The 18,183-nt window shown below is 34.9% G+C and overlaps 1 protein-coding gene across 7 annotated transcripts in view; it reads left to right on the forward strand.

Annotated features, from left to right (window-relative positions):
- Nucleotides 1–18,183, forward strand: part of CDH10 (cadherin 10) — a 111,104-nt gene that overhangs the window by 7,133 nt on the left and 85,788 nt on the right. For 3 of the 7 annotated variants that reach the window (XM_005009448.6, XM_072035011.1, XM_027451650.3), the window contains exon 1: nt 5,558–5,937. The exons of 1 other annotated variant lie outside the window; for it this stretch is intronic. The gene's annotated coding sequence lies outside the window, so the exon portion shown is untranslated. 3 more of the 7 variants (XM_072035010.1, XM_021269342.4, XM_072035009.1) reach the window with 3 other exon arrangements.

Consider the following 18,183-nt stretch of genomic DNA (forward strand, 5'->3'; position numbering starts at 1 on the left):
TTTATCCTCAGAACATTTGAACACTGTTACAGGACTCAATGATTTATTAAAATAAAACAATTTTAGCAGATAACAGTATATGTGCACTCTGGAATAACAGCAATGAATGAAAAAATGAGTATTTCATTCCTTGTAGACTCCTTCTATGGAAGAAGCATGATCATCCTTTGATAAGAAAGCTTACGGCTTACAATAATTGGAAAAAAAATGTGTTTGAGTTAAAATCAGATGCCAGAAAGTCATAAATCTCAAACAAAGTTTTTGTTTTTATCCATCATGATAAAAGAGACTTATAACAGAAGTCAGGACACTTCCTGGCATACACATTGCCAGGATTGCCTGGAGAATTAGAGGAAGTGGTGTTATTGTCAGAGCAGGAGCTCCAGCTGGTATGAACATTACTGAGTGGAACAGAGTGGTGACATTGGTTTTAGAAGAGTGGCATTTTGGACTGGGTACTGCTCTGCTTGATGTTTTTTGAATTTTATTTACTTTTGCTTACTACACATACTTCAAAATATTTTGCTTGTCTGTCCTTCATGAACAGTCTTTTGTTCCTAGCACTGTGTGTTTCTTCACAGCACTTAGGCTGCCTAACATGGGAGCCTCTGTTCCCTTATTGCCACCACCTCCCTCCACTATTTATCTCTATTGCTTCCCTGCTTTTCTACTCAGACACCATTTTTTTGTTGTTATGTCCATCCTTTCATGTCTTCTTGGAAACAATGTCTCTGTGTGGGACCTGTTGTCATATTTTTGTCACCACAGTACCTAGTGCATTCATGATCACTTAATGAATAAATAATAAAAATTTCAAATACGGATGCACACATAGTCACTGTAAGAAAACAAATCAGACAAACAATAATAAGCTACTACATTTTCAGATTCATGCATGCAGAAATTAGGAAATATTTAACCTATTTACCCTGAAGTTGACACACTGTTGTGCATAAGCATCATTATATTTTGCTGAATTATTTTATTGATGGCACATAATTAGCATTTTTTTTTTCTTATTCAACAACAATTCTGCTTTAGCATTATTCAATATACAGTTTATGGCCTTGTTTGAATCCCACTTTGAAATCCTGCTTTTTTTATAACATTCTTAAAAACTTCTTTAGTCCTCAACAGTACAACAGCTGAACATTTTCTAAGTATTAGTTGATCTCCTCAACACGTTTCTGAAGCGGGGGCATGATGCTGACCCTTTTCCACAAAATAGAATTTGAGGCATAGAGAGAGACCACACTCTGAAGTACAAGCTGACTTAGTTCACCAAGTACAAGACACAGAGCACCAGACCTCACTTTCACCATTTTTTGCCCTTATAATAGCACAGTGTATGCTGCAGCTGTGTGTTCAGCACTTCTTTATAGCAGACCCAGCTTTTTAGTGAGAAACTTAGAAATCGGAGAGTGTAACAGGAAAACACCTATGAAATAAATCTGGTTCAAGTGACGTGCTCAGCATCATGCAAGGATAAGTGACAGAGAATTAGATATAATCTAGTTCAAAGGGGAATGTTTTCACTGTGAGAACTTTTCTATTTTCCCCTCCATTCAGTTTCATTCACGACACATTTTCTGGCTTCTGCAACATAAAAGGCAATGTTTTCTAGACAACTTTTGCCTTGCCATGGCTTACCCAAAGGCCGCTCCATCTTGTGCAGTGAGGAGGGATGCTTTAGGGAGTATATGAAGGAAAATGGAGAGGAATTAGGACAAACGTGATAATTAAATTGGCATCCTTAGTTGTAAAATTATAAATAGATAAACAATTCTGTCACTTGTTAATTACAGAGTACTTGTTTTTTATTGATGTGTTTCTGTGTGTGACTTTCCAGAGGTTAAGAAATATATCAAACATGGAATAAATCAAGCAGAAGTGGGATCATCAGGTTCCACACAGCTCGTTGTTAGGTTTGGAGTCTTTAAAAATACCATACTGATCTCTGTTTCCTGAGATCGGTTACTGATGAAGTAACTACTATGCTTAAACTCTGCTTTGAGTGCAGAGAATGCTAGTAGGTTTGACAGCCACTTTCTGATGTGATACTTCAGAAAATGGGATCTAATTCCTTTTTTTTTTTCCTTTCTCATCTTTCTTACACTTCATCATCTTCCTACAAATGCAACTGTTGGCTCTTATGATTGTAGCCAAGTTTGCAACTAGAAAAGAAAATAAAAGAAACCTGGTCTAGTGGGAGGTGTCCCTGCCCATGGCCGGGGAGTTAGAACAAGATGATCTGTAAGGTCACTTCCAACCCAAACCGTTCTACTATTCTATCACAGAAGATCCATTATTTTCAGAGAATAAAGCTGCCCACTTTGAAGACAGAGATGACATAAAACCATCTGTAATGATCTGTTTCTCTCTTTCCAATGTTTGAGTTTTTGTGTTTGTTTTTTTCCCTTTTCTTCTTTCCTCCCCGCCCCAGGTTTCCTTGTTCAATCTGCATGAATTTGTGTTCTAACCCCTATTCTGCCACTATTTCTTCTTTCTTGGTTCTTTATTAGAAATACAGCTTTTTTTTTTTTTTGCCTTTTTTTTTTTTTTCTTTCCTTGCTGGCCAATAAGAATGCATCCTCCAGCCTCTGCTCCTTCAGCTCCTACCACTCTTCCTTTATCTTAATGCTCGTTGACCTAATCTGTCCCCATTGGTAAGCTTCTCTGACTCAAAGGCCAGCTGTACCCTGTGGAGTTTCACATTCTGCCTTCAAAGCATGAAGGTTGCTTTACTCCTGTGAGAAAATTCCAGCAGTATAATTTTTCCTCATTCTCTGAAATCTCAGTATTATTTTGGCTGAAATGTTTTTAAATCATTTCTGCCTGGGGCGAACCATCAGCATAGAAAATTTAGTCCTAAATAATTTGTTTGGTAAATTTATAAGCAACTATAAAAGGGCTCTTCTAATGGGAAGTATTAGGCAGTTTTATAAATGGGCTATGATGCCACCTTGTATTAAAGTTACCGCTGCATATATCTAGATGAAAAAAGTGGATGAATGATTGTTTTGCCTGCGATATTCCTATACTATCACTATCAAAAACGCTGACCTTTAAATAGTGGACCATACAAAAAAAAAAAAAAAAAAAAAAAAAAGGAGTTAGTGAGTACATGTGGCTTTTCTAGTGTTCAACAAAGTTAGCCCAATTTAAGGAAGCAAGTGTGACTAGCAGAAACTATGCCTGAATAAATTCATATATCTCTAGGGTAAGGTTAGTACATTTTAGTTGAATAAAACACTAACTGAAATATACCAAAACTCTCTGCAGGGTAGGGTGTAAGTGCACACTTCGTGATTCTGGAGTTCTTGTTCTTCAATAATTCCACTAGATCATTGTTTTCAGTTTTTACTTCAGAGTTTGTTGCAGCACTCTATGTGTGTGTGCACATGTGCATTTCTAAACTTTTCATATATACACCAACTGTCCTTTATTTCCCACTTTGTGTTTACAGCTTAAATATCAAAAGACAAAATGTTAAAAGGAACTAAAGCTTTTAACTTTATTTTCAACACTTGATATTTTATTCATTATCCAAAAAATAATCCAACTTTAAAGCGATACTTCCCAGCCATGTATATTAATTTCCACAAATTTGTGTCTCTTTTCACTATAATTTAATTTATCTGTAGTACTAAGCTGAAAGTGCAGCTGCTATTCTAAGACAGTCTTCAGCTTTCTGCTGCACGAACCTGGTACTTTTAGGAGGAGAAACATAGCTCTTACAGCCAGAAAAGATGATTCCTTGAACTTCATCTTCAGATCAAGGTAAGATGATTTGCCCAAAAGAAGAGAGCTTTATGCTCCCACTTTTTCACAAATAAATGGGTCAACTTGTAAGACATTGCAGATATCTCAATATTGTGAGTTCCACATGGATCACTGGGAACTGTGAATGTAGTGTAATGTCAAATGCTGGCAGTGAGATGGAAGCTTGACTTAGATTCTACAGTCTCCTCCTTTCCTGTGAAAGGACTAAGAATGAAGTTCTTTGGAAAGCAGGAACAGATGGACATATGGCAATTCTAACTTTCATATTGTTAGAGCAATGGGAAAGAGGGAAAGAAAGCAATGGAAAAATGTTTACTGTTTGCACTGTGTATTTCTGTGCCCAAGTACAGCCAAAGCCTTAGAAAATCATTGTCTTTCCTTGAAAGATAAAAAATCTATGATGGTAGATAAGTTTGTCAAAACCAAATTGTTTTATATGCGGTAGTAGGGTGATTTAATTTTTCCCTTGACATTTTGCTGCTTTGCTTCTGTCTATGGCGATGATGTGTTCACATGCTAGTGTAGCATATTACTTAAATGCTCATTTGCTCATCTACCAAATGGTTGCATTCAGGTGATGGGTCATTTCTGATACCAGTTGGTTATATTAGAGATTGATACTAGGCAAGATAAAGATCTTTGTTGTTGTTGTTTTTGTTGGTTTTTCTTTGGACTGATAAGTAGCAGTTGAAAACAAGCAAATAAACAAGCGGCCTAAATCACTAGCAAAGAAGCAGCTGGTGATCTATCTCTTCTTGTATTAGATTTTCTAATGATGAAATAGTTTTTATTGATACTTGCATCCTCACTCAGAAATGCAACATTTTTCAGCTTCTGTTTAAGAGATTTTACTTTTTTTAATTATTATTATTTTAGGAGGCTTTTTTTTTTTTTTTTTTTTTTTTTTTTTACAACCAAAGAAAGTCCTTTATGACACTTTCTGCATAGAGCAATACTGACATCCATTGGCTTAATCTTACGTGCCTATTTGTTAAATCTCTTCTAAGTAATGCACAGGGAACTCTCAACAGTATCACAATGATATGATCCAAGGAGGATTGTGCTGAGTCCAGTTTGCTGTATTAGGAATGTGTAACCAGCACAGATTAACTTGATGGAAAGGAATATATCTGCAAATTCCAAAGTCCAAATACAGTGGCTGAAATAAAATAAATATAGGCATTGCAAGTATCAACTGCGGAAAAAAAAAAATAGTGGGGGATTTGTAGTGGTGCTGACATTTTTTTTTCAGATGACCTCTGGAAATGGGAAAATATCTAATATTATGTGAACCTGTCTTGTTTTATATTAATCATAAAACTGGCGAAGCAGGAGAAAAAAAATGTTTCTAATCTAATAGCACAAGCAGCTCAGCGAAGAAAATAGCTACCCTCTGTGGCTGCATCTGAGCCCTCTGAGGTTGTAATTTAATTTGGCACCATGCTAATTTATATGTATATCTTATAAACATAAGATATATCTTATAAACATCGCGGTAAGATCACTGGTGGTATAGAGAAGTGGTTATATTTAATCAAGAAAAATACACCACAAAAAGTGATGCTGTTCTCAGCATTACCGCGACGAGCTAAGTAGCTGAGGCTGATTACCTTAGACTTCAAAAACAGAGAACCATTCTGTCAGCGAAGGGAGGGCGACGGGCTTTAACAAAAAAGCTCTCCGTTGCTGTACCCTCCCACTGCATTCAGTTGCAAATCACTGTGTGCTTGGAAAAGCCTGCGCTTCCCTAGTCCCCAGCCTTCCCAGGGTAAGTGCTGCGGCTCCAGCAGCAGCGCCTCTCCCCTCTCCCTTCCTCCGAGTCTGCCTCCGAGTGTGTCCGTGTGTCTGGCTGGGTGTCTGTGCGGGTGCGTGTGTGCTGGTGGTGGTGTGTCTTTCCCTTTTTTTTTTTTTTTATTCTTCTTTCTAATCGGGAGCTCTGAATGAAAGCCAGGCAGAAGGAGAGCTCCCCCTTAGCTTTGGTTCCCTGCTGTCCAGAGTTAAGTGATGCTGGGAGAAAAAGCCTGAGTTAGATCCAAGTGGGATCAGTCTTAGAAAATAACAGCAGAAAACAAACAAGAAAAGGACTCTAATAGCTCATTCTTCAGTTTTCTTTGGGGTGGACACTACTTCACTTTCTCAGAAGCAGAATAAAAGGTAGGAGCCTTTCTTACTTGCATTTCCTTAAGCCCCTTGTAGTTGCTGTTGTTATTGTTATTAGAGCATGAACAGCATGGTATTTAATGTAATGCATAAAATTGCTCTACTGTATGCAACTTTTTACATTTCATAAATATGCCTCAGGAGTAATGAAACAAGAGTAGGAAGCAGATGCCATATATTTTGTCCTCGAAGTAAACCGGTATCATATGTACTGAAGATTGAAATGCTCAGCATGTTATAAATCTTTTTTCTTTTATTTTTCTCTACCAGTGTCAGGCTGTCTTTGGAGCAGCAGTTGCAATCCGTATTCAGTTCTTGCAAATATAATGGGGACAACAACAATACTATTTGAATTGAAAAAAGACCAATGTTTCATAGTGTAACTGTTATGAGCATAGCATGAAACATACACATACGTGCCCACACTTTCTCTATGCCAGGGCAAGTCTGTTACAGCTTTGGCTGCTATTGGTTTTGCCCTGAATTGAATTTCAGAATAATTATATGCACTTAGAGCAAATGTTTCTTTATGAAGGAAATCCCTATGGAGAGGGATGGTGGGTGGATACAGGCAATATTTCAAATATAGGTACAGAGCTATATACACACCAATGGGGAAAATATTGCCAGGTTTGACATTTCAGTAAGGGGGGGAAAAGAGAAGTGAGGGAGGGAGAAAAAATTTAGCCTGCACCTGTGTGAGCATTTATTGTCACTGCTGCAATAAAATCCATATTTGATGTGGTGTTAAATTAATGCAGCACAATACAAGTCTAAATCCATGTTCTCACTAACTATTGGTGGCATTGTCAGCTGCATGAGAAATTTGCAGTAGACTAATACTGTACATGATACTAGTTGCAGCCATAAAAATCTAACAGTCCTTCAGCTTAAGAAAATGCATCTGCACGTGCAATCGGTGACAAATAGCAGCCAGCATTTTAAAACTGACCTATCATCTCTGTTGCTTCCACACAAATTGAGCTGTTTCCTATAATCTTCATCTTTCATTTCAGTAAAAGCTTCTGTATTACCCCAACTACATATCCACTGCTTTGAAGGTATTTTTTTGAATTATACAACTCGTTGTTTGTATATGTATATAAGAGCATGTATGTGTGTGGTGTGAGGAAACAGGTTTGTTAAGAATTACGGTCTTGGTTGCTTTTTTTTCCTTTTTTTTTTTTTTTTTTTCTTTTACACTAGTAGGCTTTGCATTTACATGGCAGTGTTACTGGAGGGGGAGAACATGGGTGGGAGACTAGAATGTACTTCTGAATCCCTAATTATTTTTAAATATGCCATGTACCAGGAATATCATGAGTCTGATACATGCATTTATTGAGATTTTCTAGTTAGTCAAACTTTTGTATTAATTGATTACTTTTTGAATGTTATACTAAGTCTTTGCTATTTTCAAGGAGAAGAAAGAACGAACGAACTTAGGGAACTGGGAAAGGCAAATAAAAAAGACAAGTTATGTTTCCCTGAGTTGAAAACCAGCTTTTTAGAGTCAATGTGGGCTTGCATCAGGAGAGGAATAGTTCTTGGATTATAAACTGGTAATCTAGTTTGTGTCTTCAGGGGGTCTTCCCAAATTTTTATATACTTTCTTAAACAATAATATGAATGTAAAGGTCATTTCTGTAGCAGTTTTCTGTTAATTTTAGTTTAGCTCCATCTTCATGCTTTCTTTGTGTGCTGCCAAGATGATTTTATATGCTTAAGTAGGAACTTTGTAATGTTTGAGGAGTGTTGATTATGATACAGGTATTTAAACTTGAGACTGCTGCTAAGGGTTTTATTTTATTTATTTTTTTATGTATTGTTGGAAAATATCTTGGCTGCTTGGATTGCCAGCAATTTATATTTATAATTCTGTAACAGTTAATGTCAAAATGGCAAGATCCATCTCAGAGGGACTGTACGTGGGAACTTACATACTCTGTGAAATGGTCTTGTTGGTTTCCGTTAGATCAAATGAGTTTATATCTACTAAAACTTCGTATTTGCTTGTTCTCAGTAGACAAAGGATCTGTGAAGAAAGTGGTGAAATACTAAAATATGCTTACCATAGACACTGTGGTTTCTGTTCTTTTCTGTGCTTAGACTTTATTGAGCAATGCATTCAAATAATGCCATGTCAAAGCAAGTGAGCTCATCATTAATTAAATGTAGAGAGATACTCTTAATATGCACATATATACATGTACACCAGTATACAAATTTCGGCTAAGTGATATCAGTTCTAAATTTTCCTTGTTAAATAATTAATTGTAAAAGGCAGAAAAGGTTAATTTGAGAATGATATCTACCTCTATTTCTGGGAAAGTAATTTCCTGATCTCAACATGATTTCCCAAGGAAAAAAAAAAAGACTGAGACAGAGTCTGCCTCATCTGGGTAGTTCTCTGCAGATAACTTAGTTTCTATGTCTGTTAACTGTATTCACAGGCAGGTTGCAGGTGAACATTCACTACCTTTGAAGTAGAATAATTTTATATACACCACTAGGTTGCAGCACTAGTGCAAAGGGTCAAATTAAGATGGAATACTGTTAAACTGAAGCAATGGGGTGACGTTTCTGACTATAATCATAGCAATATTTTGAATTAATTCATTATTATCACTTGAAACCAAGTTTGTAAGCACCAACACATCTTAATTTGACTTCACAATATATCATTGCTCATATATTTGAAAAATCTGATGCCCGGTTAATTATTTGATATTACATAATAGACATAAATGAAAGGGAAAGACAGAGTAAATTAAATATGAGTTTAAGAAACATTTTGTGAATTTCTTATAAGCAACATACACATATACTCTCTATTACCATTATTATTTATTATGGGATATTTAATGACATACTAGTTGATGTATCACTTATAATAAGAGAAGAATATTGAAATTCAAATACAAAACTTCTTTTCTTGTCAACAGTTTAAGTATGCCAAAGTAAAATATTATGAAGGGTGATTTCACTGTATACATGGAAACCATAGAACATTGTAAATTGTTCTGAATAATATGCAGCTATCAATGAAAACATGTGCAAACTCAAGGTACACTTCACTGAAACCTTCATTGACCATACTTTATGACACACACTGCATATCCTGCACCCTCAAATCTACTAATGTGGACACTTGCTTTTTCACAAAACATGCTTCCTCTACTGTCCAACTTCTGGCAAAACTTGATTACAAAAAACAATGAAGAACAGTATTCTGAATTCTGTCTTGGACTAAATATTGCCCAAAACTATTCAGGCAAAAAGGAACTCCTCTGAATGTTTTTTTTTTTTTTTTTTTTTTTTTTTTTTTTTTTTTTTTTTTCCTTTCCTGGATTTACACCTCTTCATGTTTGAGTCCTTGGCATGGTGACTTGACTAACTTGCCCATATCTGTGAGTTAGAACCTCTACAATAGAGCAATAGGAAGTAATCCTCATCCCTGGGAAGCTGAGTTTGTTACAGTCATGAGGATGTATTGCTGCACACAGGAAAATAAAACAGCCAGATCCAAGCACTGTGTTTATTTTTTTTTCTTTTTTTTTTTTTTTTCTATTGTGTTTTGATCTGGTGGCCAACCAGAGCACCACCCAACCAAAGAGCTATTGAGCTTTTGCGTTCTGTTTGCTGGCTTATTGCTTGAGTTTTTAGTATGTTGAGGATTTGCCAAAAATCTGCCAGCTGAGACTTTTAATGCCTTTCTTTGTACATGCAGTCTTCCTGATTATTAAACATCAGAGCCGGTTACATCAAGTGTGTGTGTGTGGAGGAGAAAGGCAAAACAGGGAATATCTTTGCTTTGTACAGGGATTTCATTCTAGCAAGCAGAATACTCTACAGTTTCTCTCAATTTATATCAGCCTTTTATTACTGCACTTTTCCTGTAAGCTCTTACTATCACTTCTTGCCTCTGCTAACTTATATGAAATAAAGGTTTATCAGCTTGTTGATAAAGGAGTGTGTGCAGTAGAAGGCATAAAGCTCTAGCAGTATCTCCGAGGTGTTCCCCAGCTTGTACTGTCATAGGGCATCTGATCTGGGATATAAACTCAAGTTGGAAGTGTGCAGTACTACGTCTTTACCAACAGGCTGCACCAAGGGAACACAAAGATTTAGAAATTAACTGGATATAATGAAAAACTATATGGCAGTTTTCCCTTTTAATGCTGTCCCCACACGCACATCATTCTTAACATGATGTTTTTCTATTTTAAACTTCATTATGGCAACTCTTAATTTTAACTCAAAGTGAACTTTGAAACATACATGTGTATCAAACAGTAGGAAATCATGTAAGGCAGAGAAAGCAAGTGTATGTGTGCTTATGCAAAGCCAATCGTTCAAAAAATATGTTATGTTGGTCAAAAGCTAGAACTGTCCTCTTCTGTTTTACAACAATAATTAAAAAAATGCCTCTCTGAAATATGTTCTCATGAAGAATTATATATTATGTGATATATGTTTCTGTACCCATGTGTATGTTCTTTGATTTTTCTGCTGATACGCCATGTTAGTGTTAGGTCAGAGGTTGGACTCGATGATCTTAAGGTCTCTTCCAACCTAGAAATTCTGTGATTCTGTGATCTGCTACATTACAGATTGGTTTTATTGTATTATCCCATTTCAGTGTTCTAACTTACAGCATAAAGATCATGATATACCATAACTTAGCCTGATCAGATCATGATCTTTAAAAAAGATTGCAATCCTCATGAAACCTGCAGTGCTACAATACCTGATTTTTAAGACTTAAGGAATAGATACAAATGTAATTTACTTTATTATGAGCAAAACACAAAATGAAACAGGATTGGTATTCCTCCCTTGGTCTCCACATTAACATAAAATAAAAATAGATACTGAACTGTTATTGTGGGCTTGTCAACCACGCTATAGTAGTTTCATACGATATTTACACCAGTTTAATGGATGAAAAGGTTATCTTATTAATTGTTACACTATCCTAATATAAATAAAACATCTGTATGCCAGTGTCTAGGAAACTTGTAGTTGCTGTACTGCAAAGACCATCCTGTCATTGGTTCCTATATGTAATAAAAGTGTACAGCTGACTTTTACTTCTGCTTGGAATAGGGAGAGTTGTTTTTTTTTTCCTTGAATATGTTTCATATTATAGACATGAGACAAAGAAACTGCACAAAAACTTTGTGCATGAGGGTGAGGAAAGAGGTAGGAATGAAAAGTATTTGTAATTGTTTGGAGACAATATTCAGAACAGATAAAGTTTATTTTGCTTCTAATATTTCTTTCTTCTAAGAAAAAACATCCCTTAAATGTATACACTTCTTTTTCTTGCAAATAGTCACCTGTTATTGTCCTGATGCCTTTTTCTATGGTAAGTAGAACTGGGACCATAAATATATACAAGGCCCAAGATGTGGGACTCAGTCAACATCAGTAGTATTGCTGTGCTATACTATTATATTGTTAGCATATATATGCCTGTGACCTCTGTCATGGGGCAGTGGATTCTCCAGGGCTAGGGGTCCTGTAACCTTGCAAAGGTCTTTGTACTGGTACAACTACCACAGATGAAGTCTCCTAAAGGGGGGTATAGACAGACTTTTGAAAGCAGCAGTGGGCAGCAGGGAGAGACAGACCACTTCGTCCATAACAACATTGAGATATTCCTGGCTCTGTCTACGTGGTTTAATGGGCACAACATCATATTTTTTCTTGTTATGGTTATCATTCCCAGAATATTCTTTTAAAAATATTTTCCATCACTAGGCCTTAAAATGCTGCCTGATGTAGTCATGACAGACTTATGAGCTTCAATTATGAATCAGGACTGTAGTGTATAATAATATCTACAAGTTCCTGCTTTCTTAGTGAAGAACTGTCCTGTTTTCTCCATATATTTTTCTACTCCTTGGGTAGGGATAGAGGGGCCTATAGTTCTTTTAGTCTTGGTTGAAATCTGTGGATAGTGTTAGAACAATTAATTTGAAATAAAAATGGCTTCTTTCTATCCTCAGGATGTTTTTGTATAAAAGGACACCTGTTCATATTTTTTAAAATATATTCATTTAAAGTCATGTTTTCATGTTTCACTTGTCCCTGGAGAAATATCTGAGCCTCAAAACAGCAAAGTGTGACAATAGAAGTTTCTATTTGGGTCCCTCCCTGTTTTCTTGGTATATCCCTCGAAGATTTCCAATGTGTCATCAGTAAATCAGTTAAAAGTAGATTTAGATGTCATCAGTTTCTATACACCATAAAAATTGTAAGTAATCCATTCACTGAAGATGCTAATGAGATGAATAAGATTTAAACCTTAAAATATCGTGTTTTATTTTTTATGTTGAGTCTAATCACAAGATAACCTGGATTTTCAGTAGAAGATTGACAGTTATTAGGAATAATTGCAAAACAACACAAATAGAAAGAAAAATAAAAAAAAAAATAAAAAATAATAAAAAAAAAAAAACAACATAATGTGTTTCAAAGAATAACTCCCAAACGTGACAAAGTGAAATAAGAAAATAAAAATATTTCAGGTCTCATTTTCTACCTGTAAGCATATTATAACCAAATTCCCTAAATATGTGAATGCCTTCCCAAGAGCATCTTTTAAACACTATTTCTGTCTCCTAGTTTCTCTTTGGGATAGTTACCACAGCCTTGTGACAGAAATATGTAGTGTCCATAAAAAGTAGGACAGGAGTGTGATTTTTTTCCTCTTGTTGGATGAAAATTTCTGCCATTAGCATGTCGACATGTGCTCTTTCCCTTCAGTAAGAGTTTGGTGCCTGTGGTTAAGACAGCAGTGAAGCTGACACCTGGGTTAAAACAGGTGAATCAAGCCCCAGGCGTATAACGTTTGGTTCTCTCTATGACTTAATAGCTGGGCACATTTTATTGACAGTTTTTGATTAAGAACTTTCAAGCTTTTGTGTTATCTGTTACTATACAGATATAGATAGATGGATTTTCCTTGTAATATTGTTCTTTTATAAATGATACACTTTTTTCTTGTTTACAATTTAATGCTATCAAATTTCTCTTCTTAAGTTAATGAAGTAGTACCTAGATTTGAATAATTAATTTGAGAAAATCTTTCTTAAGGTGGAAATGTATTACTTTTAAAATTTATTTATAATATTTAGAAACTTTAATGGAGTAACAGTCATTCTGATGATGAAAAGAAACTGATCTCTTTTCTAAAATTAAAGTATGTGTGTGATACATATGTACAGAATGGAAAATGGAGAAAAAATCATACATCCCATCTTCCTCTTTCTGTCTTTGAAAAGCAAGGCATCCGAACCCATTCTGAAACATGTATTATTTGTGAATATATTTTAATTGTGATGTGGCTTCCTTTATGTGAGCTCAGAAAAATGAGAATTACAAATGAATGATGAATTAAGACATAGTTTATTATAGTAATAATATCATTAAAGTTTTGATGAGCATAAATCTTCAAGTTAATTCAGGAATTTATAATGCGAATGAGACAGGTCACTGGGCTTGAGCTCCTCTAAATTGGCTACCTAAAATATTGTGACAAAGAAGGACAAATCAATTATTTAAATTCTGAATTCCATAGTTGTTCAAAAAGTTACAGTTTATTTTCAATTTGTTGTATTCAGGTGTTTAAATTATACTTGATATGCTTAGAACAGAAATTACAAAAAGCCATCAAGGAGTCAGTTTGTTAGGTTTTCCATTCTAACAACACCCGCTTAGCAGGAGTTATATACAAATAGAGCTTAAAGTAGTTTGGCCTTCTAAGTTACAGGATCAAAACAAACAAACAGCTGTGTTAGCACGGGAGCCACTTGCTACATTTTGGGTTATGTATATTCAGGAAAGGAAATACCCAGCTTTTCTCTCCTCCATGGCTGCAGCCATCAAGATCCAAGCAGCAAGTACCTGCACATAAAGTCTGAGCTGTTTTGCCAAATGTTCAGCCTGCAAAAGTCAGGTCTAATGGGATAATGGCAGGCTAGGTGGATTAGCCCCACAGCTCCCAGTTAGATGGTTCCAGCCCAGTCTCTGGAAGAGCACCCAAACAGTCTTGTCTTGCAAGAGTGTATGACTATGGCATCATTTTAGTGTTGTGACTGGTTCCTTGTTACTCCTCTGTGTATGCTCACTGGAGTCCATTTGTAGCTCTAGCTAAAATCCCCCTCCCCTCCCCTTGTTTGTTTTTTTGTTTTGTTTTGTTTTTTGTTTTTAATTAAAAAAGGGCACAGAAGTAAAATCATGCTACTTCAGCACTAAAATATTTCAGAAGCTATTTTGTTATCATTAGAGTAGATTAAAACTGGACTATTGGATAGCAAGCAGGACAATAACATAAAAAATGTGTCATAATGGCTTGATGACTGCAAGAAAAAAAATGATTATTTTGGAGAATGAAATTCTATTTAAGTAAACAGAATTCATCTTAATGATTCCAATGTGTAGTCAAGCACTGACTTCTCCAGAGTAGCCTATTAATACTTTAAAATATACGAGCTAAAATGAAGCGATACATGGAGAAAAATAGTTTGAAGTTAGCTAAATACATTTCTGTACAATCCAAAATACTAGCAACAAAGCTCAAGATAATACTGACACAAAAATAATCATTTTTATAATGTTGGTATTGTTTAGAGTCTTTTCTCTTTAAAGGAAACAATTACAATGACTTACAGCAGTTTGCTGGTGAATTGGTATTTCTGTGTTGTGAGATGCTTGATGCTTGGTTTCTTTCTGACTGAAGTGTTCTGTAAACACTTTTTAATATTGTTTTTTCTTTGTTTTGTTTGTTTGTTTTCTATACATAAGTAAAATCTATTACACAAAATAGTCACCAGTGAAATAATCACCAGTGAAGTAACTATGGTTTGAAATGTTTCCTCCCACAGAAGTCTTTAGGTTTTTATCTTGTTTTGTGTTTACACTGTTACTGCACTCTGACCTGTTCCTATCATATAATAGGATATAGTAATCCTATTATATGTCCTATAATAGAATCATAATCATATAATAATCCTTTATGAAGGATGGGGTTTTGCAGTGGAAATTGAAAAGCATTCATCTGACAATGAGATATCTGATACACTAGAAATATTGTTTCTTCACTATCTCTCACAATATAGCTCATTGTATCTCCCACATGTATCTTTTTAAGAGCTTGCTAAATTTGAGATTAACCTTTTTTTTTTTTTTTTTTTTTTTTTCCTTAATTGCAACTGGGAAGGAAAATGAAGTGGAGAAAAAGACACATTCTTAATGAAGAAACTGATGAACTTTGATTAGGTTTCTGGTTTTCTTTAGGGGAAACTATAAGTTGTTGATAGGTTTGGATTTGTTGTGTTTGTTTTTTTTTTTTTGTCTGTTTAATTTTTCTTCATACAATTGAATACCTGCTCACTCCCCTGTCTGGAAAAAGAAATATATCATTCTAAATTCTCATTCCTTATTCTTCAGAATTTGTAGGAAACCTAAGCTTTAGTTAAACATTATTTTTCTCAATATTCATTAACATGGTAAGTCTCCACATTTCAGCAGTTTGTCAAAGTAAGCAGAATGATGTTCGTTACTTACTACTGCAAGTAAAATGTTGATGACTTTTCTTGTGTAATACCCTGAAAAGTTTGTTCCAGTTTTTTCACATGGGAATCTTAAGAATGCAGATACTTTTAATCTTTTGGTGCCATCTTGTGGCAAGACGATAATTGTATGAAAACTAGTTGCTCTTTTCCAGCCTACACTTTTATGCCTACCAGCAAAATACTTTGCTTTGGTGACAGATATGTATGAATTTTTATACTAAATGTAAAATATCAAATCAAGTCGTGCACAGGAAAAAATCTTTTTGGTTGTTTCTTTTTTGATCTTTTCATGTACATTACTACAAATATCGATTTGTGAGACTTGAATCTCACAAATAATGATTATGGTTACATAGAAATAGATTTTTAGTCCTTAATGCATTAGAACTCTGTAGAATATTTAAATGCTTTACTAGTTCAAGGCAATAGTCAACATATTTTTGTTATATTAGTTCATTAGATCTCTGTAGAATATTTTAATACTTAGGTAGTTCAAGGCAATGTTCACTTTAGCATCCTGAAATGTTTAGCAAAAGCCAGTATCCATGCTAGCATTCTTATTTTTAATTTTATTTTCTGGTTTAGGTTTGGAAAAATTCATACCAGTCTGCATGCAATAAAAGCAATAACAGCACAGGAATGCTGTTTATTTTCCTGGTATTCTCACTGCATTTCAACAAGATCAGTGTTTTTGATTTTGAGCTAAATGAATACTAGTTTAATACCTGTGTTTTTGAAGGTAATGCTTGTAGATGTTTGCAATCAGTACAGATAACATTCTCACTCAATCTCATAAAGAGTTTTCTGTGTGGTAGTCCAGATTTGCTTACTGATTTGTCTCTGAGTTCCAGTCATGCTGAAAGTCTCTAGATGTAAAAATATTATTCTTTGTCAGTAGCTGGAAAGGAAATCAAGATGTCTGTCCTGTTTTCACTTAAGCCAGTGATTCTTATTCTTTCAAAAGAAAGGATTATTATTTTCTCTTCCTTCCCTCTTCCTTCCCTCTTCCTTCTTCTTTTCCTTTTTTTTTTTTTTTTTTTTTTTCTAAAAGGTATTTATTTAGTATGGTCCAACTAATGTCTAAATATCTTGATGTCCTTGAAGATCTGTTGCTGATTATAATTTAGTGAGATTATAATACCCTTTTATTATAATACTCTTTTTTTTTTTTCCACTTAAGGGGTCTGAAATCATGTAAGAATTCTAAGTTCATATCTTAGGACCACAAAACACTGAAACTTTGAATTTTCAGTCCAGTACTATAGCTACAAATATTAAAAATAAATAAATAAATAAATCTTACAAGTGTTTTGTTGTTGTTGTGATTTTCCTATCTTTCAGAATAGAATTTAGTCATCCACATTAATCCTGACTGAAGCAGGACATACTATCAAAATGAGTACCAAATGAGAACACTTCTATTTCTGGCTTTCCAGATCTGATAGAGACAATTTCTAGGCCTGGAAGAGATTTTTCATTTTGTAACATCAGAAATACGTAGTCAGTATATCACAGAACAGCGTTTTTTGTCATTTCAGGGTAACTTGTCTATAAGAATGAGGTCTTTAAAAGCTTTCTAGAAAGCTTTCTTACCAAAATTTCAGTTTCTCAACATCTTATTCTGGATGAATCATTTTCATTTGTGTATGTGCAGTACTGTAATTTTCTTGAGGTTATATTTAATGCCAACCTAAGGCAGAATATCTCTAAGGAAAAGTATGCTATGCTCTGTATATTAAAAGTCTTCTTTTTAAATTCAATTTTTTTTTTAATGTGTTTACCTATAAAAACTGGAGGTGAGGCAGGACAGCATACTTCAACTGAAACATGGAATGAAATAGGCAACAAATCAAGCACAGATGCGGAACAATAATGTAGCACATCATAAGTTATCAAAGAGAAGGTCCCCAGTGAAAAGCTGTTGTGTATATGCAGCACAAAAAGCAGAAATGTAACTGGTAAGCCAATAGATGTTGTGAAGGAACAGAGAGAGAACTGCTTGGATTAATTGGTATGTATACCTGAAGGACTTCAGGAAATCAAATGGATGCTTATTTGAACAGAAACATGAAATTTGAAGAAAAGATGTTATAAAGATTGCATCTCTTAATCCATCTAGGACAAGAGGAAATGGCCTCAAGTTTCACCAAAGGAGGTTTAGGTTGGAAATTAGGAGAAATTTCTTCTCAGAAAGAGCAGTCGGCCATTGGAACGGGTTGCCCAGGGAGATGGTGGAGTCACCTACTTGTGGGTTTAAGGAGAGGTTGGACATGATACTTAGGGACATGGTGTAGTGGGTAATGGTGGTGGTGGGGGAACAGATGATCTTTTAAGTCTTTTCCAATGTTAGTGATTCTGTGATCTTAGAATACGCAGCACCAGCCTTCAAAAACTGAAGTGTTATGGAAGATTTCATATGCAAAAGAAGCACAACGTTCAGTGACAGAATAAAGAATAGTTTGACCAAGGATTTAAGCAGAGATAAAGTTGATGTAAGGTTAGGAGAATTTACTGCCAGATTGGCTAAGAGGGATGTAAAATAAAGGCAAAGGATAAAAAGTTGGTGTAGATGGTTAGGAAGATGTTTTGGAAAGATGAAATAATACAAAGTACCACTTTCTTCACTGAAGTTAAAGAGCAAATAGGAAGCTGTCAA

The sequence above is a fragment of the Anas platyrhynchos genome, chromosome 2, assembly GCF_047663525.1.
Source record: "Anas platyrhynchos isolate ZD024472 breed Pekin duck chromosome 2, IASCAAS_PekinDuck_T2T, whole genome shotgun sequence".
NCBI classification, from domain to species: domain Eukaryota; kingdom Metazoa; phylum Chordata; class Aves; order Anseriformes; family Anatidae; genus Anas; species Anas platyrhynchos.